The sequence below is a fragment of the Engystomops pustulosus genome, chromosome 5, assembly GCF_040894005.1.
Source record: "Engystomops pustulosus chromosome 5, aEngPut4.maternal, whole genome shotgun sequence".
NCBI classification, from domain to species: Eukaryota; Metazoa; Chordata; class Amphibia; order Anura; family Leptodactylidae; genus Engystomops; species Engystomops pustulosus.
Window position 1 is genome coordinate 127,717,455 of NC_092415.1, and position 27,204 is coordinate 127,744,658.

The 27,204-nt window shown below is 42.5% G+C and overlaps 1 protein-coding gene across 7 annotated transcripts in view; it reads right to left on the reverse strand.

Moving 5' to 3' along the window:
• The window catches only part of MTRR (5-methyltetrahydrofolate-homocysteine methyltransferase reductase), a 517,819-nt gene that overhangs the window by 32,663 nt on the left and 457,952 nt on the right, over positions 1-27,204 (reverse strand). The window lies entirely within an intron of this gene.

Here is a 27,204-nt window from a genome sequence, read left to right on the forward strand (position 1 = left end):
CCCAGGGACTGCCTGTAATCATCTCTAGAGTTGTTGGGAAATAGGTAGTCCCCTCAAGGGATTTAGCCCTTTCAACAATGAACATGGATTCATTACCAAAAAGATTAAGAAATTTGGTGTATATACTTCGCGCAGCAAGAATGGAAATAGCTCAATGGAAAGAAGCACAAGGTCCCTCTTTAAAAGCTACAATAGCAAGTATAAATTCTATCAATACGAATGTTGGATAGCCATAGAGAAACAAAAATTTCCAATTCTTACGGAGAGATGGGAACCATGGAGCTCTAACCCAGATTTATTAAGGGGTCATGACATATAGGGAAAATTTGGACATAAAATAATTCATGCTTTTTCTCCCCTCTTTTTTCTTTACTTTTTTTTTTTCTTTTTATCTTACCTATCCCTTTTGGGGGAATATTCCTTTTTGGCTTATAGAGGTAGACATTGATAATGAAATGCTACCATGGACACTTTATTATTATTAACGTACATATATAAGAAATAGGATATGGAAATGTTTTAAAATTCATATTGCATTTTGACATGGTACTTTTCTATTTGTTTTGCAAATTATTTAACCCCTTAGGGACGTGGCCCTTTTTCGTTTTTGCATTTAAATTTTTCACTCCCCACCTTCAAAAATCTATAACTTTTTTATTTCTCCATGTAAAGAGCTCTGTTTGGACTTGTTTTCTGCATAACAAATTGCACTTCATAGTGATGGTATTTATTATTCCATGCCGTGTACTGGGAAGTGGGAAAAAAATTCAGAATGCAGTGAAAATGATGAAAAATCGCATTTGCGACGTTTTCTTGTGGGCTTGGATTTTACAGCTTTCACTGAGCGCCCTAAATCACATGTCTATTTTATTCTTTGGTTCGGTGCGATCACGAGGATACCAAATTTGTACAGGTTTTATAATGTTTTCATACATTTAAAAAAATGTAAACCTTCTGTACAAAAAAAAAATCTTCATTTTGCCATGTTCTGGCACTAATAACTTTTTCATACTTCAGTGCACAGAGCTGTGGGTAGTGTAATTTTTTGCTACTTTTGATGACGTTTTTAATGCTATCATTTTGCGGACTGTATGGGCTTTTGATCACTCTTTATAGAATTTTTTATATTTTTCAAAATGGCAAAAAAGTGGCATTTTTGACTTTGGGCGCCAATTTCCGTTACAGGGTTAAACGCCGGAAAAATTCGCTATTATATTTTGATAGATCGGACATTTTGGGACGCGATGATAACTAAAGTGTTTATGATTTTTACTGTTTATTTATATTTATATCAGTTCTAGGGAAAGGGGGGTGTTTTAAACTTTTACTTTTTTTTACTATTTTTTCATATTTTTTTAAAAATTTAAAAAAAAATTTTAATTTAAATTTTAGCCGATTGGTAATACTATATACTGCAATACTACTGTATTGAAGTATATAGCAATTTTACAATGATTTTTAATAGCCTGCCCTCTGCTGGCTATTATAAATCATTGCACATGGCAAGCCTACGAGTCTCAATGAGACTCTAGGCTGCCATAGCAACCGAATGCCACCCAGTCGATGACATTCCAGGGGGCGGCGATTGTCCATCCAAGATGGCGGTGCCCATATAACGGTATGTTACGTGATGCGGTCGGGTTCGACCGTGGCGCTTAACAGGTTAACTGCCGCGATCGGTGCCAGCACCGATCACGGCAGTAACAGACGGGTGTTGGCTGTTTTATACAGCTTTTACCCGCTGTGTATGGAGAGAGCTCAGCTTGTGAGCTCTCTCCATACACCCCTTGCCGCACGAGGAAAATATATAGTTCTTCCTCGGTCGGCAAGGTGTTAATTTAAAAAAAAAATGAACTTGATGTCCAGAAAGCCTGACTCTTCTCAAGGTTGACCAGAGACCCGGAGGGCTCCGAGTAGCTTCTGATGGAAACAGATAACATCTCCACCTCACAAGGTTCAAATAGTACCACAGTCACATCATCCACATAAGCAACAACATCCAGGGGCAAACAATGGGGGACTGGCACCCCTTGATAGTGACACCACTGCAGTGATCTAAAGAACGGGTCGATAGCAAACACATACAGCAGTGGACAACCTTGCCAAACACCTCCCTCTACCCTCAAAGTGTCCACCTGCAAACCATTGATAAGAAGAAATCTTTCAGCCTCTCTATACAAGGTCCTGAGCCAATCCACAAATTCTCCCGGAATACCGGACTTTTATAAAGTTGTCCATAGATACTCATGGTCAACCCTGTCAAAGGCTTTAGCCTGATCCAGACCTACAACATATCTCCCACACCTCAGAGCTTTACATCTCTCAAACATCTCTCTTATGGAGATGACTGCTCTAGAGATGTTCCACCCTTTTACTGTGCCGTACTGATAGCCTGCCAACAGTTCCGGGGGCAAACAGACTAACCTAGAAAACAGAATTTTTGCCAGAATCTTCTTGTCGACTTCCAAGAGGGCAATCAGCCTCCGATTCTTGATGTCGCTAGGTTCTTTAACTTTGGACAGCAAAATAAGGGAGGACACTCTCATGGATGGAGGCATCAGCTAATTTCCTAGACAATTTCTGTAAACATCCACAAGTATAGGGGCCAAGAGGTCTCTGGATTTCTTATAAAATTCTGCGGTAATACCATCAAGACCTGCTGTCTTCTTCAGATTTAACCCATCAATGGCCTCTTTAACCTCCTCCACCATTATTCCTGCTGTTGAAGGAGAAAAGTCCAATTCTCTAGTATCAGGGCCTGAAGTTGCCTCCAAGAATTGGGTCACTTTTTCCTTATCCAAAGCCCTTTTCTGAAACAAGTCAGTATAGTTAGATTTCACCACCCCCAGGATATCCTCCCGTAACACACCCTGGGAGTCCTGCAATCAGTTTTTTCTCCACACCCTCCCGGAAATTCTCAAATGGATCAGGTGTCCCATAGCCCCTTTCAACTACCAGGGAGGTGTACCTACTGTACTGATACTGTCTAATCTCAGATTTCAGCCGGTCAATCCTTTGTATGTCCACCCGCCAAATAGAGTGACTCCAATTCTTTATGCAGTCTGAAATATTGGCATTACTTATTTCTCCCTTTCTTAAATGAATGTCTCTGCAAGAGGGACCGGATATCCTCTTTAACATCCTCCCACCAGTTGGCCATGTTGTCATAAAAATACACTCTGTCAAGTTGATTCTGGAAGAAAGAGTGAATATATTCCTGGACAGAATTAATTCTAGTCTATTAGATGATAAGTCTCCATAGCCCTCTACCAACATCAGGATACTTAGAGGCACCCAAACAAAAGTATAAGCCTGAATGATCAGAGTATCCTACCACCCTGTACAAAACATCAGACAGACCAGACTGCCAAATAATACTATTGAGGATCTTACAGTCCCTGGTAAGGGGCCTACTGTTCCTGTTCCTGTCCCTGGTAGTAGTGGTGGCATTAAAGTCCCCAGCCATGATGACAGGAATAGATGGAACAATGGCTATATGGCTTTACTTCATGAAAAGTCCTTTCGGTCACTGTCTATGGGCCCTAGATGTTAATGAGCCAGAGCCTTCTACCTCTGATGGTGATCTCTAGCAGCAGGCACCGTCCAATTGGTACCTCTGTGAGTCTATGGACAGTGACATCATGGGTGTTAAACAAGATAGAAACTCCAGCATAAGGCTCCACAGCCAGAAACCAAAAGGACAGACTGCCACTCTCTCTCTGCCTCTCGTATGGGACCTAAGGTGTTCAATCGTGTCTCCTGCAAGAAAAATACATCGGCCTTAGGATACTTATTTTCATATACAACATGTCTGGTCCTTCTAGCTGTAATGCTATTCACATTACTGGTGACCACAGTAAGATGGAAATCTGCCTCCAGGAGAAGAATCAGAAAGACCATCCCCATCATCATAAATCAGAGTCACAGTTGTCTTACTGAGACTCAGCATGAAGGGGTTTCTTTTTTGTGGGAGGATCATGCGCTTCAGCTCTCTATCTCCTCCTTCCCATCTGACTCCGACAGTATGCTATACCTATTAGTGGTCACAGTAACGTCAGCCTGATTCTCTTCTTCTCATTTTAGAGGGTTTTTGGGCAGTAATCCATGCACTCTCAGTTTTGCGGATGCTCTTGTCCTTCTTTCTCTTTTTTACATTGCTATTTTCCCCAGTGGTGGGTGTTGGGTCAGGGGAAGGGACAGGCACTGGCTGCTCTACTTCCTCCACGTGCCTCTCGGTATAACCTGTATCTGGGTGGTTCGGGGCAATACCACTCATGCTTGGGGTCTCTGGCACGAAGTCCACTGACCCTAACAACAGCGCCTCCTCTTCATGCTCCTCATCTGAAAAATCTGCCCCTTCCATCAGACCCTGAACAGTAAGGTCCCTTCAGATGTTATGCCAGGCTACAGGACAGTCCCTATAGGGTGACCAATATGACCACACAGGTTACACCTTATGGTCTGGCAGTTGGTGCTCACATGGCCAAGGTCCCCACACAGGGTGCACTTCACTGTGGTGGAGTTACTCGCCACATGACCAGATCTTCCACACCTAAAACATAGCCTGGGCTCAAAAGCATAAACATACACCCTTCTCTCTACAAATGAAAAAGTAATTAGGGAGGTGATGGGTGATGTTCTGGTTTTGATGAAATCTAACAAGGACCCTCCACCCCCTGGTCCAGATTCTATCTCCATCCCTGGTCTTGGTAAGGTCTGACATGAGGGTGCAATGTCTCCTGAGCCAGATAATGATGTCATATGGGGGGGCAGACGCATTTCAGAACATTATGGTCACATTTGCTGTATCTGGCTAGGAGATGGGTATAAAACTGAACTTATTGCACCCCTCAGTATACCTGACTCTGGGGTAGAAAGCCCAGAACCAGTCTATATTACACATTAGCTTGAAGCTGATATCATATCCCTGTCTGTCTGGAAGATTTATTACGGCTAGAATGTTGGCTGGCTGGAAATCCATCTGGGTACACCACATGCCTCCTGTCAGGTAGATCTTCCTCAGCCCCTCTATGTCTAAATCTGACATTTCTCCTCTTAAAAGCCTGCCGGTGTACCTGGTATTAGAGGAGAAGATTGGGGAACCTCGACTCCAAGCATTGCCTGATGTCTGACCCCTGTCCTGTGGGGGATGTGGGGGCTGTGGACCATCAGTAGTAGGGGACCACCCGGACCATGGGGCTCTACTGTCTGTGGTGTGACTAGAGGGGAGAATTCCTCAACTGTAGATTGTCCCGCACCCTCCACAACAACATCAGGACTTTCTGTGCAACCAGCTGCCACATGATTGTACCTGGGATGACACCTCAGCTGGGACAAAATCACACACAGAGACATGAGGTGCGAGTCCAGAGTCCTCCTGCAGTGCATGTTCTTCTGGGATTTGTGGTGCCTGTACTGCCACTTGACTGCTGTTAACAGGTAGCAGTCCAATTGCAGCAGGGATTGTAGTACCCACTGGTCCCATCTGCTCAATGGTGGACTCCATCTCCTGTACAAGGTCAGCCAGTTATTTGGCCTGAGAGTCCAGCTTGTTGTCTAGCAGGATCTGCTTACCTGGGTTTACTGCCTTCAGTTTATATGTGCAGTCTATTTGTTTTTGTAAATACAGTTTCTGCTTTTTCACCAGTCCTGGTATCTGACCGGTAAGCTGGAGCTCAGGTGATGGCGATGGGGGCTGCAGTTTGCTGCTGGGGTGTTGTTCCGGCCTGCTTGTAGTACTGGATCCTGTAGGCGCACTACCACTGCTTTTTCCTAGCACTGTATTCTGTGACTTCTGCACATAATCCTGAAAATCTTGGTGTCTTGTGGTCACTGATACTGCTTGGGGGCCATAATCTCATGAAAAGTGGACTAGAGGATATAGGGGAACACAAAGCACAGTAGACTCGAGTGCAGGTGATAAATAATTATTGGAAATGAGAAAGTAACATGCTCACCTTCTGATCTGGGTTATATAAGCATAAAATAGACACCATCTATTTTATGCTTATATAACCCAGATCAGAAGGTGAGCATGTTACTTTCTCATTTCCAATAATTATTTATCACCTGCACTCGAGTCTCCTGCGCTTTGTGTTCCCCTATTCCACGAGGAAGAGCAGCTTGCGGTGGCTGTGTAGTCACGGGGTAACCACGTCCAAAGGTGAGACCCGTTTAATAGTAGAATCCAATGTGCAGCAAGCAACGACAGTCCACTCTAGAAGCGCATCTTCCCAGGTCAAAACGTTCTTTATTTTTTTGTTACAAAAGGTATATAAAAGGTGTATAAAAAAATGTGTTTCGGCATTGGACTAATGCCTTCATCAGGTTAAAAACCAATATAAATACAACAAGTGAACAAAACTTCATTTTCACCCTAGGAAATATGTCAGAGTCTCAGTTTAGGGAGTTTAGGCATTATCACAGGATGGGAAATATGTCTATCTTAATGTTTAGTTGGCCCAGATAAAAAAAATATATTAAATTTGGCATTCCATCTAGAGCAGTACATATTTTACATCAAATATGAGCCTACATTGATAAATAATTATATATAGAATAAAAGTACATAATAGACAATAGAGAGATAAAAATGAATACATGTATAAATCAATGGAGATGCATGTATACGGGGGACAGGCGTTACATGTTTATCCGTATAAAATTATTTGGGTTAGGTTTGTTGATGGCCTGGTGTGACTTGCTAAAGTTAAGTGAGAGGCAATTACCTATGATGGTTACCACGTAAGCTGCGGATGTTAACACGAGGCATACACTAACTTACTATGATGTAATTATGTGGTAGATGTCTCTCTCCCAAATCCTCTGGCCGTGGACCAGGTAGGTACCACTGATGGTTTGATGCCTTCACTCCCATTTTTGGCCTAAAATATCACTGTATCGAAGATTTATTGATGATCTCTTTTTTATCTTGAGTGGGGACGAAAATGAGGCCCGCACCTTTGTCAAACATCTAAGCCATAATGACTGGGGACTTCAGTTCACCTCACACACGTCGATTATCCTTATAGATTTGGAGATCTTTAAAGGCGAACAAAATTGTATAAACACAAAAACACATTTTAAAAAAGTAGATGGAAACAGCTACTTAAACTACAAAAGTGCACACTATGAAAAATGAGTAAAGAACATCCAATATAGCCAATTTCGTAGAATTAGAAGGAACTGCACGTCTTTAAGTGACTATAAAGATCAAGCTGAAGTCATCCAACAGATTCCTGGAGAAAGGCTATTCCAAAAACCTGGTTCGAGTAGCATTGGATAAGAACAAAACAGCCACACAAAAAACACTCTTCAAAAAATGAAAAATTTGCCCAGAATTTTATTACGACTTATGACAGAGGAAACCATGCCATCAGGGAAACACCACCAAAAAATTGGAAAATTCTACAAAATGATCTTGCCGAAATATTACCAAAGCCCCCAATCGGGGCGTGGCCTAGCGTAGCGTGTGATAAGACACGCGCAGCGGAGCTCCCGTCTGAGATCCTGCTATTATCCTGTCGCCGGACCGCAAATAAGAGCAAGACTCACCCCAGACGGAACTGATCCGGTAAAGCACATTTATCTGGGCAGATGCCATCCAAGGGCCGGAATAACAGCAAACCTGGCCGTCTGCTGGACTTCAAAGATGGCGCCGGTTATAGCCGGGTGCCTGGAGCAGTTTGCAAGGAAGGAGACCAGCGTGGGTACGAGAGATACCAGCAGAAGGTCACCAGACCTGGGTCCCCAGACGGAAGGTATAAGGAGGCCATGGATATACAGTCCGAGGCAGATATGTCGGACGATGCAGAAACGGAGGTACGGCGGAGCCCTAGGCCTAATAAAAAATCTCCTCAGCCTTCTCCGGAACCTACGATAGGGGACTTGCTGAAGGCCGTTTCCAAGTGTAATTCAACTATTTACCTCGCTGGTGCAGCAGGTGGGTGACATGAGATAGCTCCTCAGCTATCCATAATGAAACTGGATGTTCATAAGATCTCAGAGAACTACTGAGGTGGAGCACCGTACTTCAGACCTGGAAGATGATATGACAAAATGTAAAAGAGCCTCTAAAAAGGCACAACAGGAGATAATGGCGCTATGGGGGAAAACAGACGATCTGGAAAATAAAGCCAGGCACAATAATATAAGGTTGGTGGGGTTCCCGGAAAAGGTAGAAGGGCAGAACCCGATGGCGTACATTGAAGAATGGCTCCTACAAAAATTCAGTAAAGATGCCTTGTCTCCATTATATGCTATCGAAAGAGCCCATAGAGTGCCTACACACCCATTGGCTCTGGGAAGACCACCAAGACCCATTTTGGCTAAAGTGCTCCACTTTAAAGATAGAGATACTTATCTTACAATTGCCAAGAGACCACCCGGACCTAACTGTCAACGGCTCCAAGATCTCCCAATTTCCGGATTATTCTGTAGAAGTACAAAAGCGCTGGGTCAAATTCTTAGCCATCAAGAGACGCCTCCGGAACCGCCAAGTGCCCTACTCTATGATGTTCCCAGCTAAGCTGCGGGTGGTTGCACTGTGGACCACGCACTTCTTTGAGGACCCGTCCTCGGCCTTGCAGTGGCTTTATCAGAATGAAGGGCAGCTTTGTGTCCCCAAGGCAGCAGAATGAATAAGCTTCAAGAGGACTAAATGCAGGTTTAGTTGCTTCACTTAATGGGGGAGCCCGAGTTCATATTTTGTTGCTGTTTATTTGCTGTAGGTCGTGGCGTTTCTCTTATCCTCCCTTTCCCAGCCACTAGCTGGTGTGGCGACCGAGGAAGAGAAGACGGGTACCGCCGACGGCTCTTGGTACTAGAGGCGATTATGAGCTATCTGTATTACTGTGTATTGCTGACGGATGCCCACATGGTATTCCTTTGGAGTTTCGCCCCGAGAAGTGCCTATAAAACCATAGACGGGCATGGTTTTTTTGGGGAGATGGGAGGAAGGAGTTGGGGGTTAGGTACCGCCAGTTCTTTACACAAATTATTGTAGCACTTGTTGGGTTAAGGGTGAAAGGAACATAACAAGAGTCCCATGGATTTATTATGGAAAGGGGAGATATGTCCTCCTACATAACAATAATTAGTTAGAATGTTCGGGGCCTCGCGGATACTACTAGGAGGCTTGGAATATTCCAATAGCTTCTGAGACGAAGGCCGGCAATATATCGCTTGCAGGAGACTCATATGACGCTCGATATTATTATTATTATTGGCTGAGGTAGGCTTACTTGATATGTGGCGGCTGCAACATCCAGGGGAGCGTACATACTCCTGCTGCCCCTCCACCTAATCTGCATTGTCCCGGATAGACTTAGCCTTGGGTAACTCGGGGGAAATAGAATTATAGTGCAAACTGTTTTCTCCAGCTCCAATCCACCAACAGTCAGACGGTTTTTGAAGTAAAATGAGTGCTTTATTTAGGTCATGTTAAAAGCAGGCAAAGACATCGTAAAAATCCAACGCGTTTCAGACGCTTGCTGCGTCCTTAGTCATGGATAACAAACAGTGTTAAGAAACATTAATTTTATATCAGCTGGGACCAATGGTTCTCAGGGTCACAACCTGTTCCGGTCTGTGGGAGGAGTGTCTAATCTGACCAAGTTTGGCCGGCGTCAACATCCCCATGACAACAGAATCATGTGATAGAAAGGCGTGGCCAAACTTGTCAGGTGACCACTATGTTCCCAGGGCAACACTCAAACGGGAAGTGATCATAGATTGCGTGGTAGCGGTTCAAATAACCTGCCCAGGTAAGTAAAATGGGAAGGGGGAACTGGTTCTAGTAAAAAGTGAAGCCTCCGGAGAAAAAGGTGGTCATGAGAAACCGGGTCGAAGGAATTTAACAATAAATTTAAAAACAGTGAACAGTTGATAAGATTCGTTATACAATAAAGTGAGCATGATGAATAGCAGATCCAATAACAATGCTTATATAGGCAATGATAATATACAAGAAAGATAGGAACCAAATGACTAAGGGGGGAGATATAGGAAGCGCGGACGGGAGACCTACTGGGACATGTCAATGGTAATGTAATATTAATTCATTTCTAATGTTCATACCTGAAGGTGAAGTAGTATTGAGAATCATGATCCAGTAGGCCTCTCTGTCCAAGAGTAGTCTCCTCAAATCTCCTCCTCTTTTGGGAACATGGATTTTCTCAATAATAAAGGCAGTGAGTGTGCTCACTGATCTGTTGTGTAAATCACGGAAGTGGGCGGACGCTCCACTGATATTCCTATTATGAGTGCCAGTGACATCATTGATGTGTTCCAACAGTCTGGTTTTAAATTTTCTTGTGGTACAACCCACATACATCATGTTACAAGAAGTATGGATTTTAAAGTATGTTTAGGATGTTGACTGGTATAATGAAGAATGGTATTGCCTGCTGTGGGTTTCCTGTATGTATGGGAGATCACTATTTCACCAGTTATTCCACGCAATCTGAGATCAAGAAACGTGACCTCAGTTGCATGGGAATAGTATGTGAATTGTAGATTACAGTCGTTGTGATTGATGTATTCCACAAATGAGGGTATGGCAGATACATCGCCCCTCCAAATGAGGAGGAGATCATCGATGTACCTGCCATACCACTCAATGTTGGATGAAAATGGGTTTTCTTCAGTGTAGACATACTGTAATTCCCACCACGACATTACAAGGTTAGCCAATGAGGGCGAATATTTCGCCCCCATAGGCACACCTTGCACCTGTAAATAATATTTGTTGGAAAACATAAAATAATTGTGTGACATAAGATGAAATGTGACCTGCAAAATAAACTCCTTTAAATCAGGTGTATAGTGACTGTAGGTATTAACCCCTTAACGCTCTGCGCCGTAGCTCTACGGCGCAGAGGTATAAGGGATGTATGAAGGGGGCTCACGGGCTGAGTCCTCTTCATACAAAGGTGGGGGTTTTTGCATTTTGCACAAACCCCCACTGCTAATAACCGCGATCGGTGCTTGCACCGATCGCAGCTATTAACCCTCTCAACGCCGCCGGCAGAGTCGCCGGAGGCGTTTAAAAGACGGCGGGCGCCGACATCTTTTTTCCGATCGCCGCGCCCCCGAACGTCATCGGGGGGCGCTGATCGGTTGCCATGGTAGCCTCGGGTCTTCTTTTGACACGAGGCTACATGGCTTATGCAGGTTCGTTACAATGAGCCAGTGGCTCATTGTAATGTATGACCTGCAAAAATGCCATATATTGCAATACTGTAGTATTGCAGTATATGGTAGGAGCGATCTGACCATCTAGGGTTAATGTACCCTAGATGGTCTAAAAAATAGTGAAAAAAAAAAGTTTAAAAAATAAAAAAAATTAATAAAATATTAAAAGTTCAAATCACCCCCCTTTCCCTAGAACGGATATAAAACATAATAAACAGTAAAAATCACAAACATATTAGGTATCGCCGCATCACAAAATGCCCGATCTATCAAAATATAAAAACGGTTACAGGCGGCGGTGACCTCCGAGGCGGGAAATGGCGCCCAAATGTCAGAAATGCGACTTTTACACCTTTTTACATAACATAAAAATGAAATTAAAAATGATCAAAATGTCGCACAGACCTCAAAATGGTAGCAATGAAAACGTCGCCTCATTTCGCAAAAAATGACCCCTCACACATCTCCGTGCGCCAAATTTTTAGAGAGTCCTGTATGTCAGAAATCTCTTTTCGAATCTGGGTCAATTTATCCTCCTCATATTTCATAATCAATTGCATTAAGGCAAAGGAACAGTCCGATAATTTGTTATTCCATTCAGTAATAAATTCTGTACAATAGATATGAGTGGGAATCTTTTTCAAACGTAACCCTCTGGGTATCATTTGTTTGTTGGTATATGTTTATACATTGATTTGAATAATCTTGATGAAACATTCAACAAAATCAAAGCCTCCGTGTCTAAAGTGGAGGATGAAATAATGATTGTCGAAAGAAAGAAGTTCCAAAGGGACACTTTTGATTATTCACAAAATCAAGTATATGAGTGGGGGGATGTGGGATCGTCTGCCCCAAAGACCTAAATCCATTTTAAAGAAGACAAACAACCGTTCCAACTCCAGTGGTCATGTCAGTTTTACCTCATCCGATGCCGATTCTTCCGATGTCGCTACAGATTCATCAATCACTGATACCCCACAAAAAAAGCCATCTTACTATAAGAAAAATAAAAGAGGACACAGAAAATCTACACCGGAAGCTTCTGGTCCGCAACCGTCAAAAAACGGAGAAGTGGCCGCAAACATAAACACCACGGATCCTGTCACAAGGAAATTGCGGAGCAACAAATAGGTTCAAGACATCCACGGAATTGCTTGCTATCGTCGCATGAACTCACAAAGGAACAGACTGAGGTACTGTCTATGGGTTTAAATTTTGTACCGACTAACCAGTTTAATCTTTTCTCTACATTATGTGACATTAACAAATTCATACGTAATTTAACTGTCAAAAGACACTGGGGCAGATTTATTAAGCTGTCTGAAAGTCAGAATATTTCTAATTGCCCATGGCAACCAATCACAGCTCAGCTTTCATTTTACCAGTGCTCATGAATATTTTAAAGGGGAGCTGTGATTGGTTGCCATGGGCAACTAGAAATATTCTGACTTTCAGACAGCTTAATAAATCTGCCCCACTTTCTTTCTCTCCAGGATTGTGATAATGTAGGCACTGATGTCAATATGTCTAATGTTACAATAACTAACATCAATAACAATATCTTTCGTGATTTCAATTTTCAAGAACAAATGCTTTGATTGAATTTATCATTGCTTGACACCCCTGATAATGGTCAGAAATGCAAAATTAACCAGCTTTGTGATCTCAGGGTTAGCAATCCACACTTTTACCCTCTGGAATCCCGCACTCCGTCCATGGCTTTGTTTCAAAACAGGGTCATGCGCGACCTATGTGATTTACATACGAGCGGGGGTTCCATCGGCAGTAAAAACTTGTCCAAGGGACAGTCCCGCGCCCTGTCAGAATTAAAGAACCTTACTAATCTTATTATTAAAATGTCGGACAAGGGCGGCACGGTGGTTCTCATGGACAAGGATGTTTACTGCACACAGATTCTCACCCTGCTCTCTGATTCCACGATATATCGCGAACTCAAGTCCAATCCCACCTCAATATTTAAACATAAAATATTTCAGATTATTGATGAGGGTCACGCATTGGGTTTGATTACCCCTAAACAGAAAGATTATTTGCAGGTCCACGATCCGGTCATTCCCATTATCCATGGCTTACCGAAAACACATAAAGGGATTGTCCCACCTCCCATGAGACCCATTATATCGGGCATGGGTTCGGTAAGTGAGAGGTTATGTGAATGGCTGGATGGCCTCCTTCAGCCTCTTGTGGTTAGAGTCCCCGGTTACTTACAGGATTCATCTGATGTTTTACGCACACTCAATCAACATACCTGGGGTTCAGATCACACTTGGCTGGGGTGTGATGTTGTTTCATTATACACATCCATTCCCTATAACATTGCAATGAGAGCACTGGAATTTCACCTTAACCCCTTAAGGACCCAGGGTTTTTCGGCTCATTTCTCGCTCTCCAACTTCAAAAATCCATAACTTTTTCATTTTTACGTGTACAGACCTGTGTGAGGGCTTATTTTGTGCTTAACAAATTTTACTTTCCCATAATGTTATTTATTTTAACATGCCGTGTACTGCGAAGCTGAAAAAAAATTCCAAATGTGGAAAAATTGAAAAAAAACTGCACGTGCGTCACGTTCTTGTGGGCTCAGTTTTTACGACTTTCACTCTTCGCTCCAAATAACATGCCTACTTTATTCTTTGGTTCGCTGCGATCGCGGTGATACCAAATTTATATAGGTTTTATTGTGTTTTAATACATTTTAAAAATTAAACGAGTGTGTACAAAAAAGAAAAATTTTTTTTGCCATCTTCTGACGCTAATAACTTTTTCATACTTTGGCGCACGGAGATGTGTGAGGGGTCATTTTTTGCGAAATGAGGCGACGTTTTCATTGCTACCATTTTGAGGTCTGTGCGACATTTTGATCATTTTTTATTTCATTTTTATGTTATGTAAAAAGGTGTAAAAGTCGCATTTCTGACATTTGGGCACCATTTCCCGCCTCGGAGGTCACCGCGGCCTGTAACCGTTTTTATTTTTTTGATAGATCGGGCATTTTGTGACGCGGCGATACCTAATATGTTTGTGATTTTTACTGTTTATTATGTTTTATATCCGTTCTAGGGAAAGGGGGGTGATTTGAACTTTTAATATTTTATTAATTTTTTGTATTTTTTAAACTTTTTTTTTCTTCACTATTTTTAGACCATCTAGGGTACATTAACCCTAGATGGTCAGATCGCTCCTACCATATACTGCAATACTACAGTATTGCAATATATGGCATTTTTGCAGGTCATACATTACAAAGAGCCACTGGCTCGGGGGCGCGGCGATCGGAAAAAAGATGGCGGCGCCCGCCGTCTTTTAAACGCCTCCGGCGACTTTGCCGGCGGCGTTGAGAGGGTGCAAGCACCGACCGCGGTTATTAGCAGTGGGGGTTTTGTGCAAAATGCAAAAAACCCCACCTTTGTATGAAGAGGACTCAGCCCGTGAGCCCTCTTCATACATCCCTTATACCTCTGCGCCGTAGAGCTACGGTGCAGAGCGTTAAGGGGTTAATACCTACAGTCACTATACACCTGATTTAAAGGAGTTTATTTTGCAGGTCACATTTCATCTTATGTCACACAATTATTTTATGTTTTCCAACAAATATTATTTACAGGTGCAAGGTGTGCCTATGGGGGCGAAATATTCGCCCTCATTGGCTAACCTTGTAATGTCGTGGTGGGAATTACAGTATGTCTACACTGAAGAAAACCCATTTTCATCCAACATTGAGTGGTATGGCAGGTACATCGATGATCTCCTCCTCATTTGGAGGGGCGATGTATCTGCCATACCCTCATTTGTGAAATACATCAATCACAACGACTGTAATCTACAATTCACATACTATTCCCATGCAACTGAGGTCACGTTTCTTGATCTCAGATTGCGTGGAATAACTGGTGAAATAGTGATCTCCAATACATACAGGAAACCCACAGCAGGCAATACCATTCTTCATTATACCAGTCAACATCCTAAACATACTTTAAAATCCATTCCAGTGGGGGAAATGATTCGTAGTAGAAGAAATTGCAGTTCAGATTCAGATTTTCTAAGGGAGTCTGATAACATTACTCAGAGACTCACATCTAGGGGTTATCCGGAGTGGTCACTCAAGAGAGCCACAAACATTGCCCACAAGAAGGACCGTGTCTCTTTATTACACAAGAAGTCCAGCTTTACATGTAAAAATAAACTTAAAGACACACCGGTTCTTTCTTTACAATTTAGTTCGGAATTCTACAAAATCAAACACATAGTTCTTAAATATCTTCCTATTTTATATGATGACGACAAATTGGAAAACATACTTAGTGACGGGTGTAAGGTTGTCTCTAGAAGGGGTCTCACTCTTGGCAACATGTTGTCCCCCTCCATGATCACAGAGAACATAAAACCCAAATATTGGCTCGATACTGTGGGGTTTTTTAGGTGTGGTTCGCGACAATGTCGCACATGCACATTTATTACACCCACCAAATTCTTCAAAAATACATTGGGTGACAGAAATTTTAACATTAGGCAACACCTCACGTGTAACAGCTTTGGTGTTATTTATGTCATCCGCTGTACTTCTTGTAACATGATGTATGTGGGTTGTACCACAAGAAAATTTAAAACCAGACTGTTGGAACACATCAATGATGTCACTGGCACTCATAATAGGAATATCAGTGGAGCGTCCGCCCACTTCCGTGATTTACACAACAGATCAGTGAGCACACTCACTGCCTTTATTATTGAGAAAATCCATGTTCCCAAAAGAGGAGGAGATTTGAGGAGACTACTCTTGGACAGAGAGGCCTACTGGATCATGATTCTCAATACTACTTCACCTTCAGGTATGAACATTAGAAATGAATTAATATTACATTACCATTGACATGTCCCAGTAGGTCTCCCGTCCGCGTTCCATATATTTCCCCCCTTAGTCATTTGGTTCCTATCTTTCTTGTATATTATCATTGCCTATATAAGCATTGTTATTGGATCTGCTATTCATCATGCTCACTTTATTGTATAACGAATCTTATCAACTGTTCACTGTTTTTAAATTTATTGTTAAATTCCTTCGACCCGGTTTTTCATGACCACCTTTTTCTCCGGATCTTTATAAACCGCACCCAGGGTGCAGATACCTTTAGAACTCCACCATTCTCCCTCTTGGAGCTGTGTTAACTGAGGTAGACTATTCAGGGATAAATTTAAAACTTGGTCTTCCCTTCCTTTGTCAGTGACAGGCAGGATACATCTTGTTAAAGAGGGCCTTTCACCACCTCACACATGTAGAGATTATCATACCACCCTGTAGGGGCTGCTACACAGATTCAGGGGCACTTGGAATTTTCCTTCTAGCCCCCACAGTTGCGGAGATAACATTCCCAGTGTTTGACCATTGTAATCAGTGTTTGGTCAGAGAGGAGGAGCTGGGGCTGGAGGTGTGTGTTATTCTAATCTTCTCTCATACTGTCAAATCAGTGGCAGGCAAAGTCAGAGAAATGATTATGAATATTGATCTGTGAGTTTTTTTCTATGTTCATCTAATGGTTGTGTTGACGCACATTCCGCTAATATACTGTTGACATTGGGGCAGATTTATCAAGTGTCTGAAAGTCCGAATATTTCTAGTTGCCCATGGCAACCAATCACAGCTCCCCTTTAAAATATTCAGGAGCACTCGTAAAATGAAAGCTGAGCTGTGATTGGTTGCCATGGGCAACTAGAAATATTCTGACTTTCAGACACTTGATAAATCTGCCCCATTATGTTTACGATGTTTCGGCAGTTTTGCTTGTGATTGCATTTACACTGCGTTTGCGCCAGTAGCGATAACGCGGCATTTGCGCCAGTTACGATTACGCAGCGTTTGCACCAGTTACGATTACGCAGCGTTTGCACCAGTTAAGGTTGCGCTGTGTTTGCGCCAGTTAAGATTGCGCAGTGTTTGCGCCAGTTCCGTTTACATTGCGTTTGCTCCAGATACGATTATGCGCCGTTTGCGCCAGTTGCAATTACGTAGCGTTTTGCGACACAGTTACACAACTCTTGCATCACGGTTACGCTTACACGGCATTTGAGTCATGGTTATGCAGTGTGTGCATCACGGTTACGCTTACACGGTGTTTGCGCGGTTACGCAGCGTTTGGGGCATGTCTACTCTTATTCCACATTTGTGACAGGGTTACGCTTACGCGGTATTTGCATCCCATTTACGCTTACTCTGTGTTTAGGTCCAGTTTACGCTTCCTCCGTGTTTGCATCACGTTAACACTTATGCAGCTTTTGCATCACATTTGCGCTTATGAGCATTTGCGACACATTAACACTTACGCAACAGTTGCACCATGTTTATGCTTACGCGCTGTTTGCGTCACGCTTACACAGTGTTTGCATTATGGCTATTCTTATGCGCCGTTTGCATCAAGGTTGCGATTCGCTGCATTTGCAGCAGACTTTCGCCTACGGGCCGCTTGTCTCAAATTTATGTTTGCGTTTTGGGCGTTTGCACCACTTGTGGCGCGTTTTTAGCTGCATGAAGTGTTTGAGGTGCGTTTACAGATTTTCTGTTTATGTTTAAGCTTACATAGCATTCGCCTTTATGTCGAGTATGACTTGTGTTTTTGCTTATGTAAACGGTGCTTGCGTTTACGGCACATTTACACTTACATTTACATGTCATTTGCATTTATGTCTGGTAAGCATCATGTTTACGCTTATGTGGTATATGAGTTGATGTCTCGTTTGCACTTACGTTTACAAAGCGTTTGCGTTTCCATTTACATTGCATGCGTGTTTACCAAGGCATGTAACATTGCATTTTTGTAAACATTGTGTAAATGCAATGTCAACAGAATATTAGAATGTGTGTGAACATAGCCTTTAGATGCAGATAGAGAAATTACAGCTCACTACTGACAGTATGAGAGAAGATTAGCATAACACACGCCCCCAGCTCCTCCTTTCTGACCAAACACAGATTGTAATGGTCACATCTCGTGACTAATAACTCAGCAACCGCGAGGGCTAAAAAAAAAAATTCTAAGTGCCCGTGAATCTATGTAGCAGCCCCTACAGAATGGTATGATAATCTCCATATAAGTGAAGTAGCGAAAGGTCCTCTTTAAGATGGTAGTACTCCCTAAATGCTTATATGTTCTCCAGCATAACACTTCTTCAAATCCCTAGACTCTATGATAATTATCTTTATTTGGGGTTCCTCCAGATCAAAATTACAATTGGCAAAACTGCAAAGACCTAGAGATCAAGCCGGTATGGCCTTACCTGATCTTTTCTTATATTATCTGGCAGGTCAACTTAAGTTTCTAAGTTTATGGCTATCACATATACCTCTCTTATACCCTGAGAAAAGTCTTGCAGATTACTTAGGGCTGGTGAGTCTTTGGTCCCTTTTAACAGGAAGCAACCCAGAGAAAAAATTGCTACCTATACATAAAGTGGCTAAATTCGTATGGAAGGAAGCCTCCCTAATATCCCTCCACACTAACATCCCCTCTGAAACTCCTCTTTGGCATAATAATAGTCTACCTCAGTTAACACAGAAGGTGGGGTCCCACTAGGAAATTGACGATACGGAGGGACAAACAACAGATACAGACAGATAAGCCAAGTCAAATAAACTGGGTCAAAACCAAGATGGCGACGAAGATACAGAACCGTATAGAAAATAGAATGGTCAGTAGGCAAAGCAGAAGTCTATACACCAAATAGCAGGAACTGCAATAGCAAGAGCACTAGATACACAGATTGGACTGAATAACCAGCAGCCAATGAAGGGCTGGGCAGAATATAAGGCAGTAATGGACACTACCTCCAGCACTGACTGGCTCACCCGTCCATCACTCAAACCGCAGCTGCAGACAAAACGAGTACAAAGACACATTCAGCTTTCCCAGGATCAGAAATCGAGATGTCAATCACAAGCAGCACTCGGTGTGGTTTCCCAGCAAGAAGTCTGAAACCTGATCCCATCAGTACAATTTGTGAGTTCTATTAATTTACCTACTTTGCATTTCTGCAAACAAGAAGGTCCTTCGACCTATGTGGATAATGATTACATTAAAATTTAACTTTTATTAAACATTTATTTAAACCATGAGGGATATTTTCCCAGTGTGTAAAGACAAACAAAAATATATTAAAAGTAGGAATGGTGGGAAAAGAAACTAGATTTCTCTTCTGAGCAAGGAGGAGAATGTGAGGACTTTTAGATGGGTTAACGTTTTACGTATGGAATAGGGAGTTTGGAACCCACAGGTAAGTATTTAAGGGTTAATAATGCTACATTCACTCTTTTCAGTATAGTTTGGGGCTGCACAATGAGGAATTTTGTAGCAAATCTTGACCACATTTGCACCAGGGTAAATATGGACTGTTGTGAGCGTTAAATCACACTCGCACTTTGAGGTACTTAAACCATATAGGCTCACGGACTGCAGTCAAAATGACACTTGCTAGATGTGCACAGTATTTATTGCACTATCTTGGATAGGCGTGATTGCCTGCAGTGACCTCAAAGTGGGTCCGCGCTAGCCCCTAACTTTCTATATTTCGCTCCCTTTAATGTTTTCCAATTGCTCATACATTCACAATTGCACTCACACTCCTATTTCTGCTAACATTGCTGTCATTCAATGAATCGAATTTCTGGCATTGTTAGCACTATCTAATCCTAGAACACCACTCAATCTTAAATTAGCACACATTCAAACAGCCCCCTTGACATGTTTCGCCATGAGATGACGTCTTCAGGGGGTAACGGGGCTGATCTGAGGCTGTCAACGTGCTCCCATCCGCTTTATAACTTTGGTTAGTGATGTCATTAACGTGGGAGTGTCGGGAATTGGCCAATAGGCTGCGGCTACGTCATGCTGCCTTCACAGCTGTTGAGCCGCCTTTCTGGTCCGCCTTTGCAATTGGTCCGAGAGCGTGTGTGGCGCTACGTCATTATTATGCGCCCATTGTTGTCATAGTAGCATAAACAACTGGCGGTGAGTTATAGAAATCACTGATAATCGGACAATACTTATTCTCTTTGAAAGGGTCTATATAGTAGTCATGAGCACACGGCTTACTGCTTCATATTGGCTTTTATTTATAGCCGATTTTGTATATCGGCGGATATTTACCATTTGTGTGTAGTGAGATGCATGCCAATTCATCCCACTTATTCAAAAAATTGGAGAATAAGTGTCAACATATTACAAGGCCTATGCTCCTAAGTGTGTCTAATCTCTTAATTTGTGAGTTCTGAGATTTTGGGTCCATGGCCTGGAAACTCCCCAGATCTTAATCCCCTTGTGGTCAATCATCAAGAGATGGGTTGACAAACAAAAACCAACACATTGTGACAAAATGCAAGCATTGATTGTGCAAGAATGGACTGCTATCTGTCAGGATTGGGTCCAGAAGTTGATTGAGAGCATGCCAGGGAGAATTGCAGAGGTCCTGAAGAAGAAGGGTCAACACTGCAAATATTGACTTGCTGCATTAACTCATTCTAACTGTCAATAAAAGCTTTTGTTACTCATAATATGATTGCACTTGTATTTCTGTATGTGATAAAAACATCTGACAAACACACATAGAAACCAGAGGGCAAAAGATCATGTGAAAATATAATATTTGTGTCATTCTCAAAACTTATGGCCATGACTGTAGGCTCATTGTGAGGGTCACAGGGCTAGCACACGACCATGCCACCTGTGACACATGTATTATAAGCATCAGTGAACAGTGTCCTATATAATGACCATTGGAAACTGTAATATACTTTTTCAAACTTTACTTCATTGTCATATATACAAGTATTTACATATATTTCAATTCATTTTTATCTTCAATACATTTTCAATCTTCAATACATTTTCATAACGTGCAATACGTTTATGTTTGCGGCTAGCAAGGATAAGTAATAATGTGAGTGTGCTAACATATAAACATGTCAGGAGGTTCACCTCTCTTGGCGTTCAGCGGTGTCTTCACACTACTCACTTGTTCGAAGACCCCAGGGCTAAGCCATGACTCTAACTGTTGGACAGCGTGGTATCGTCCACCTGTTGTGACGTTTCGAGGGACACGCCCTCTTCCGGTAAAGTTTGAAAAAGTATATTACAGTTTCCAATGGTCATTATATAGGATGCGATTTGTTGGAGGATATGGAGATCCTGCCTAGTCCTTGACCAAATGTTAAAACGGATACCTCTGTTGAATTATCAACATTCCTACTCGATCACATGTATTATAAGCTCCAGCAAGCTCTTGTACCATAACACCACAAGTCCCCATTCTGGATTTGTATGTTTTTTAGAGGAAATTTTTAATTTTCATGTAATTTTTGCATTTTATTACTGTTTGCTGCAACATTGCATGACGGTGGTAGTGTGTATAAATTTAACTCCTTAAGGGACACCTGTCATCAGACCTCTGTCACTGGTCCTGTCAGTACTACCTGTTGGAGCAGCCCATAAGGATTCCATCCGAGCCTTTATCTAGTCAATTCATACATTAATCATTCTAAAATCATCTTCTCTTTAGTATGTAAATGAGGCTGGCACATGGAGAGAGGCATTGATGTCACCAAGTACCCCTTCCCCTAGTCATGTCTGTGTGTAATGGATAGTAAAGCATTGCTAGTGCTTGTGCTCTATCTACTGACATGCTGTCCTCCCATACACATGTGTGAGACACAGACATCAGCTAAACATGAATCTGACATGTTCTGCTTTGTTATGCAATTTCTCCCGAGTACAGTGACCCCCCCACATGTGGCCGTTAATTGTTTTATGGGCACACAGTGAGAAGCAGATGGAGCACCCTGCAGCTGCCAGGATTTTAGTCTCCTCATTGGCCCCCTTTTTTTTTTTTTTTAACTATTTTTATTTATCATTTTTAGATATAAATACTTGCATTTATAAAGACAAGCAGATACAAATTGCAACAAAACACAACATGGAAATATGAACAAATAAATATCCACTCAAGCATTAGACAATAAATACAAAAATAATGAAAATAAATAAATAGATAAATAAACCATACAATATTTCCCAAAAAGGGAAAAAAAAGAAGTAACAAAAACCTCCCATCTCCTCCCCCGACCTTAACTTAAGTCATCATCAATATAAAATTATATTACAGTCAAGACTTCAAACTATCTGTCTTCTTCTACCAACAGTGTCCTACAGACCTCTGAATTCCTAAATCTCACCCAAGTACTCCAAGTGGCAGATCTGTCTTTCGCTCCCATTGCAGACAGGGTCAGTTCCTCCATATTCACAATCATTCACTTTTGAAAGCCAGAGGGACACAGGAGGCGCCAATGTTTGTTTCCAAAAAACTGGAATGCACAAACCTGCTGCCATTAAGAGATATTGCACATCCACCTGTTTGGGGAATTCACAATGTTGCAAAAGAACAAAAGCTGGTTCAAAGGGAAAGTTCATATTTATTTCTGTTGGATAACATATTGGGGCTAATTTACTGCGGCTTGCAGGCGACAGAAATCGGGGGTACGGGTCGTTGGACAACACGCAGAATTTAACAGTTAGAATTGTGTAGCAATACACGCACTTACAAGCATCGTGAAGAAGCAGGTGAGCTCCAGCGGACCTCGGCGGGGAAGCAACAGATACAGGATCTCGGGCACACAAGCTTCGTGAATCACGGCAGACCCGAATCCTCGTCGGACAACGCACGGCGGGATTGTGACAGAACTGGGTAAGTAAATCTGCCTCATTGTATTGCTTGCCAAAATAGCAGCAGTACAGAACAGGACAGAAAAATGAACCTTCCTCATTTCAGCATCTCCAACACAGTGGGCTAACCTCTGGAAACATAGCATGCATCTTAAAGGTAACTTACCACACGGATCTACCTATAAAAGGTAGATCGGGTGGTAGATCGATCTATAGGACGTGAGGATAGCCCTTTTAAGGACTAATCCTCACGTCCCCGCAATTTTTTAATAACTTTTATTTGCCTAATATGTAAATTTTCTAAGTGGCTACTAGGGCGTGAAGTAGCCAGAGCTGAGGCTACACGGCGTGGCTACTTCATGCCCCAGTAGCTTCTTCGATCCTCCTACCAGAAATCTCAGACGCGGAGCTCCTCGTAGCTGCGTAGCCTCGTCTGCGAAACCTGCCGTCTACACATGGCTACAGACAGCAGGTTTCACAAACGAGGGCGTGCAGCTACGAGGAACTGTGTGCCAAAGATTTCTCATAGGAGGATCGAAGAGGCTACTGGGACGTGGAGTAGCCACGCCGTGTAGCCTCAGCTCCGGCTACTCCATGCCCCAGTAGCCTCTTTAGAAAATTTACATATTAGGCAAATAAAGTTATTAAAAATTACGGAGCCCTTAAAAGGGCTATCCTCACGTCCTATAGATCCACCTACCACCCGATCTACATTTATAGGTGGATCTGTAGTGGTGGGTTCCCTTTAAGAGGAATTTGATACCATTGTGATATTATTTAGACATTCAGCCCTAAAATGTACAAATTTCCGAAAGATAAAAAGAGAAAACCCATCTTAAAATTTGATCTACAGTTTCTCTCGAGTACAGCGACTCCCCACATGTGGCCGTTACTTGTTTAATGGACGCACAGCTAGGCGCAGGAGGGAAGGGGCGCCCTGCAAATGTCAGGATTTTAGTTCTCATTGGCCCCTTTTGTAGGCTATAAAATTTTAGCTTTTTCGTTATTGGGGCCATGGGATGGGCTTTTTTTTGCGGGATGAGATGCTTTTTCCAGTGTTATCTTTTTGGGGTTGGTATCCCCTATTATTGAAAATTTATGATCTTTTTTTTTTTTTTGGTGTTCACCGTATAGCCCAATTATCATGTTATCTTTTTTCTATGGGTCAATATGATTACGATACTTCATGTGAGTACAGTCTCTCCAAAGTCTCATTATGCCCACATTTTGACCTAGCCATGTTCTTCATTCTTATAGATCATCTGCAGGCCCGCTTCAGCCCACACCCTCTGAGGTAATCCGCACGTTTCCTAAATTCTTATGGTACCCTACTATCTCTCTACTAACATCCTACCTAATATTCAGGTTCATCCGCTGTCTCCCAAACCCCCTGATTTCTTCCCCAAGTCAGCTTGGTTCACCCAAGGACAAACAGAGAACAGGGTAAGCATACAGTTATGACTCAACAATACATTTATTAACACATTTTTCTTCTTTTACTCCTCTGTTACACCTAAAATTTTAATAGATTCTACTTGTCATTACCAACCATTTTTAACCATTATAATATAATATGAAATAGATGAATTCTCAGAGAAAATCGATAATATGTTGAAATCTCTTTTAAAAAAAAAAAATATATATATATATATTTATTTCATTTATTGACATGTTTATGTACATACATATGGATTTTTAATGTTTATTATCTTAGAAATTGTGTTTTCGGACCTGACGAAGGAGGTAGTTCACCTCTGAAACGCGCTGTCCATCCTTGTCAAAAAATAAATGCTATGTGAACCTGAGCAGCGCGACATTAGCCTGTTTCTTTCCACTTCTTACTACATTGTCATTGTCCGATATTGAGATAATACACCGGATATCAGGTGTCCACTTGTGCTCTTGTATTCTTGTATCATTGTATAATCTTGGTCCCTACTAGATTGAACACGTGTATATGTCACATTGCCTGCGCTGTGTACTTGTTTTTATTCTTATTTACACTACAACTTTACCAGAAGTGACCAGGGAGGTTGGTACATCATAGTCCATAGCACCCTGGGAGGGACACTTGTTACCTTTTGCAATGTCTTTGCCCCCAACATATTCCAAACTCGTTTCCTCTCTAGAGTCCTTAAAAAGGTTGCCACTTTTCCCCCTGCTATCCGGTTACTTGGAGGAGACTTTAATATTATTTTTTCATATGATGATGATGGCCAATCACTAAGTCAGAAACCTACTCCCCCTTCCCTTAAGCGACTTTCAAGGGACTTTAGAATCCTCATTCGTAAACACTTACTGTATGATCTCTAGAGAATTAACCACCCGACTGATAGGTCCTACACCTTTTTCTCCCATCCCCACCAAACTCACACCCGTATTTCTTCAGTAATATCATGTCAATCAGAATGATGGCTGCCGCAGACATGGGTTCAATTACCTGGTCTGACCACGCCCCATCATGGTGGACCTGGACCTGACGACTAGAGCAGCTAGGACTTGTCACTGGCGACTGAACGAGAGGCTTCTTCAGACTCCTCATCTGAAGGAGGAGATTCTCACTAATCTTCAGGCCTTCTATACTCAAAATGATGGTTCTGTCACCTCAGTAGCAACTCTATGGGAGGCACATAAAGCAGTACGAGGCTATTGTATTTCCATTGGGTCTCTTAAACATGACTCTATGGCCAAGCTGACTGTACTTCGTGCTGCTCTGGGGCGTCTAGAATCCACCAATTCCAGTTCCCTGACTAAATGCACTCTTAAAAGGATAATCAACACTAGGTCCCAAATTAAAGATATACTCTTACACAAGGCGGACAATGCAGTACTGTACACTAAACATAGATATTACTCGTGAGGTAATAAGCCCCATACTCTTCTGGCTACACAACTACAAGGCGACTCGGGTACAAAGGCTCCCCATGGTCTAAAACACCCTGACGGTACTGTAACCTACGACTCTCTGTAAATCTCCAAACTCTTCCGGGAGTACTATGCTAAGCTCTATTCCCCACCTTCCCAACTCCCAGCGGACCCCCAAATTAGAGCTGACAGACTACGCTCCTTCCTGGATTCCTTTTTTGACAGCGATCAAAGGCCTTTACGACACTCCCTCAGCCACAGTAAGCCTCCCGCACGCTTCATCAGCTCCTTTCCCCCTGTTCAATGGGACTAGACAGGAATGCCCACTATCTCCCCTTTTGTTTGTGTTGAGCAAAGAGCCCCTAGCATCACTTATTCGTTCCCACCCAAACATTCATGGATTTAAAATACGAGATAAGGAATGCAAAATATCGCTCTTTGCCGACGAAGTCCTCCTAACACTAACCCACCCGGCCCTCCACTCTCTTTTTTTTGGAGAATTTGGCCTCCTTTTGTGTTAGAAGGTCAATTCTATTAAAACGGAAGCACTCCCCATTAATTTCCCTCCAAATCAGTCTTCTCTTCTCAAGGCTAACTACCCCTATCAGTGGCGTGATCACACTATACAATATCTGGGAATCCATATATCCCCTTCCTACACATCTTTCTACATACATAATTTTCCCCTCATATACGCTCTTTAATTACTAAATGGTCCCCACTCTCCCGTTTGCTACTTGGGCGCATATCAGCTGTTAAAATTACTATTCTTCCCAAATTGATCTACCTTTTTGACACCCTCCCAGTCCTGCTTAAGACCTTCAATCCCTACAAGCTTCCATTATGAAATTTGTCTGGGCGAGCAAAAGCCATAGGATAGCGAAGCATCGTATACCAGCCTGGTCTACTCTCCCTGCGTACTCTAAATGGATGGAGGTGGAGAAGCTGTGGCTGGCCTCGGCCCATCCCAACTCCTTACTATGGTCTGATCCTTACACCCCTTCTTCCGAACTTTTGGGTTCTATGGCACAGACAAGGGATATTTGGCACCACTGTACCAAGAGTTTTCCTCTGGCCTCCCCCAGGTCTGCGATGAGCTCTTTCCTGTTCCACCCAAAACTCCCGGTTAGCCTGACTGCAGCTGGGTCTGCAGTCTGGCACCTTGCTGGCCTCTTCTATGTTGCAGACCTGGTGGATCCTGGAACAAGACTAATTATCTCCTTCCCGGAACTCCAAGCCAAACATGATATCCCCTCATCTTCCCTCTTTAACTACTTACAGATTAAGCATTATGTGTCCTCACTCTACCAATCAGCCCCGTCTTCGATTCCTACCCCTTTTGAGCGTAAGTTCTCTACTTCCATGGCGGGTCGTATCTCCTCTACCTACGGTCTCTTGGCCGATGCCTACCCTGCCCAAC